Here is a 4,040-nt window from a genome sequence, read left to right as displayed (position 1 = left end):
CACATGCCTTCATCTTGACAAGGATACCTATAATCTGAGAAACTACAGTTTACACCACTTATATCTCAGCAGTTAGTCACAGAGGAGTCGTAATCTAAACCAGAGATACATTGAATGCCGAAAAAACTGATCACCTTTTCAGGAATAGACTGCAATCACTGTTTATCTCACCGAAAAAGATAAACTATTAATATGCTGTGTGTATAGAACCCCAAACAGCCCAGAGGAAAACAACAAACATCTGAACGAGTTGATAGACAGTTTTTGGATAACCAAATTCCTACTTGCATATATTGCTACTCGGTGACTTTAATTACAAGGGGATTGTTTGGAAAAATCCAATATCACTGTGAGGCCTAAGTACTCCATTAACAAAATTCCTATAAACAATACAAGACAATTTTTTGTTCCAACATGTAACCAGTTCAACAAGCTACCGAGAAAACCCGACATTTACATTAGACCTCATTTTCACCAACGAAGAAAAATGATATAAGACATATCTTACGAATCAGGACTGGGCAAAAGTTACCACCAAAGTCTCCAGTTTAGGCTTTATTGCTACAAGGAAATACCACTAGAGAACCAAACTTCAACTCATCGATTTTTTCAAAGGTCAGTAAACAGAGATTAAGAATTTGTTACCAGTGAGTAAGGGGAGTGAGTCAAACAAACCTCAAAACCGTGAATTGGGTTATGAAGCCAAGTTATTCATCCGAGCTAAAAATCGTCTCTGGATCAAATACTTACATTGCAAGAACTTCAGACTTTACAATCTCTCAGAAACATTGTTACAAAACAAATTCGATCATCGAAATACAACTATGAAAAGTATCTAGCCAGGAAGATCAAAACAAATCAAAAACTATTCTGGTCTCATGTCAAATCCAAATCCAGAGTGAAATTAAGCATGGGAGAAAAACTCCCAAAAAACAAATGGCGAACTAACAACCAACAGCAAGGAAACAGCTGATACACTTAACCACTACTTTACAAGAGTTTTCGTCAAAGACCAAGATGTTGAATTAACTCTTTTTCCCTGGAGACATCAACAAGATGACATAGCCAACATGGACATCACAGAAGAAAGGGTACTTAAAGCCATCCTGAAAATCAATCCTAACAAGTCTCCTGGCCAAGACAAATAACACATAAAGTTCATAACCGAAACAGCAGAAGACATCTCCAATTAGAGCACAAATTAAAGCATTTAAAAAATCGAATTCCACATTTTTAGTTATTTACATTCGAGCCAAAGTTATTGTATGATTAACCTCACTCAAACGTTATTATAGAAAAATTATATATCAACTTTTCCTGTGACCGTCGATGTAAGTGATAGCATATCAGTTATAGTACAGCTATAAGTCACGGACAATTATAACGTCACTTCCGGTTTAGGGCTAGAAAATATGCATAATCGGGCAGTCATACAATTTGACCTCGATATCGACGACTTACTGGTTATTCCGGTCACGCGCGATAAATAGGGGTTTCTACACGTGCTAATAAAGGTATTCCCAGCATAAACTGTAATTATCATATTTGACTACACAAATCATTTAAAGGCCCATTACCTTTCCGGAGCAAAATATAAAGGTTTCTTAAAAACATTAATAACATCAGAAAATGCATACCGTTGACCTAAAATAAGGTTACGACACCAAACATATGCAAGATTTCCTGCGTAATATATGAAAACAGTGGAAAGTCAATTCGCTGTTTTGCCGTCTGGCGCAGTGATAGTAAACTACCGCGCGGTATTTAGGACGACGTCGGGAAACATAATACGACCCGCGTTATAAAAATAAACATTTAATTTATTTTAATCAAATCGTTCAGAAGGTGATGATAAATGTAGTATTAACGGTAAGTTAATGATTTTTAAGATTCTACAAAACTATCAATCTTGTTTTACATTCCTATTTAAAAAAATTAAAAGCCGTTTCGGAAAGGTAGTGGGCCTTTAAACGATATTTAAAAATTATTTTTAAGAAATCCCTACCAAACTGTTAATTAACATCAGCAAGGAAAGAAGCCATAGTCACTCCATTATTCAAAAAGGGAGCAAAAAAGTCCTAGCAATTACAGACCAATTAGTTTCACACCAGTTCCATCAAACACCGTGTAACGGAGAGTAATGGATGAAATTGTAGCTTATATGGATACCAACAATATGTTCACTCCTCACCAACATTGCTTCAGATTAGGAAATCGTGTGCCACTCAGCAACTAGAATCAATGGAAAATTGGACCAGAAGCATAGATTCGGGAAAAAGTGTTGTGTCATATATCTGGACTTAAGCAAGGCTTTTGACAAAGTTTCACACAGATTTCTTCTCCTCAAATTAAAACAGTACAATTTAAAGGGTTTTGATGGATTAAAGCTTTTCTCGACAATATGAATCAACGAGTATCTGTAAATGGAGCAACATCAGAACCCCTTCAAGTTTCAAGTGGAGTACCACAAGGGAGCGCACAAGGACCATTCCTCTTTTTGATCTATGTCAATGACATGCCTGACATGCTAAACTGTACAATTAAGCTATTCGCTGATGACTCAAAGTTATTCCGTCTTTGCATATTACAGAGTTAGCTCCCTTGCGGGTAGGTATCGATTGTTACGTCATTATTTCGTGAGCGCAATTCACGTCGTTTTCTCCGAAACGTATGACGTTACGCTCCCAAACACATGGCGTCACAATCAATACCTACCCGCAAGTGCAGATAACTCTGTGATATGCAAATTCGGAATACTCCAAAATCAATTCAATGGATGATAGACATAACCTGCAGTACAACATAGACTAAATGTCTATGATTGGAATATCCCAAGTAGACTATACTGATAAAATTAGGCAAGATGGAATCGAAACACCAGTACAAAAAGTGGAATCGCTATAACAAGTTAACGATCTCGTTCTAACGAGATTACTCTCGTTCTATCTCATTATGACGAGATTACTATCTCATTATAACGAGACACTTATCTCGTTATACAAGATTACTATCTCATTATAACGAGACAACTTATCTCGAACAAGATTACTATCTCTTATAACGAGACAATTATCTCGTTATAACAAGATTACTATCTCATTATAACGAGACAACTTATCTCGTATAACAAGATTAATCTCGTTATAACGATTAACTATCTCGTTATAACGAATTACTATCTCATTATAACGATTATCTCATTATAAACTATCTCGTTATAACAATTACTATCATTATAACGAGACAACTTATCTCGTTATAACAAGATTACTATCTCATTATAACGAGACAACTTATCTCGTTATAACAAGATTACTATCTCATTATAACGAGACAACTTATCTCGTTATAACAAGATTACTATCTCATTATAACAGGACAACTTATCTCGTTATAACGAGATTACTATCTCATTATAACGGGACAACTTATTTCGTTATAACGAGATTACTATCTCATTATAACGAGACAACTTATCTCGTTAAAACAAGATTACTATCTCATTATAACGAGACAACTTATCTCGTTATAACAAGATTACTATCTCATTATAACGAGATAGTGATCTTGTTTTATCCTCAGCTTACCAATGATGTGTACTTAGCGAATGCTGAGCGAGTACTACGTTTTTACTAAAAAAAGTTTTTACAAGGGGCCGCCGTTGCCGAGTGGTTAAGATATACCGACATATAACCACATGCCCTCCACCTCTGGGTCGCTAGTTCGAATCCCATGTGGGGCAGTTGCCAGGTACTGACCGCTGGTCGGTGGTTTTTCTCCGGGTACTCCGGCTTTCCTCCACCAACAAACCTGGCACGTCTTTAAATGACCCTGGCTGTTAATAGGACGTTAAACTAATCAAACAAACAAACGTTTTTACTTCAAAATATATGCAAGTATATATACAAAATGTATTTATATCAAATAAAATATTATACTGTAGAATGGTAAGTACGCTTATCACAGTATGTGCGGTAATGATAAGCACAGTACTTCGTGCATTCATTCATACATTATATAGATTAAGTTTGTAAGGCCTG

This window comes from Argopecten irradians, chromosome 13, assembly GCF_041381155.1.
Source record: "Argopecten irradians isolate NY chromosome 13, Ai_NY, whole genome shotgun sequence".
Lineage (NCBI taxonomy): Eukaryota > Metazoa > Mollusca > Bivalvia > Pectinida > Pectinidae > Argopecten > Argopecten irradians.
Note: the sequence above shows the minus strand (reverse complement) of the source record.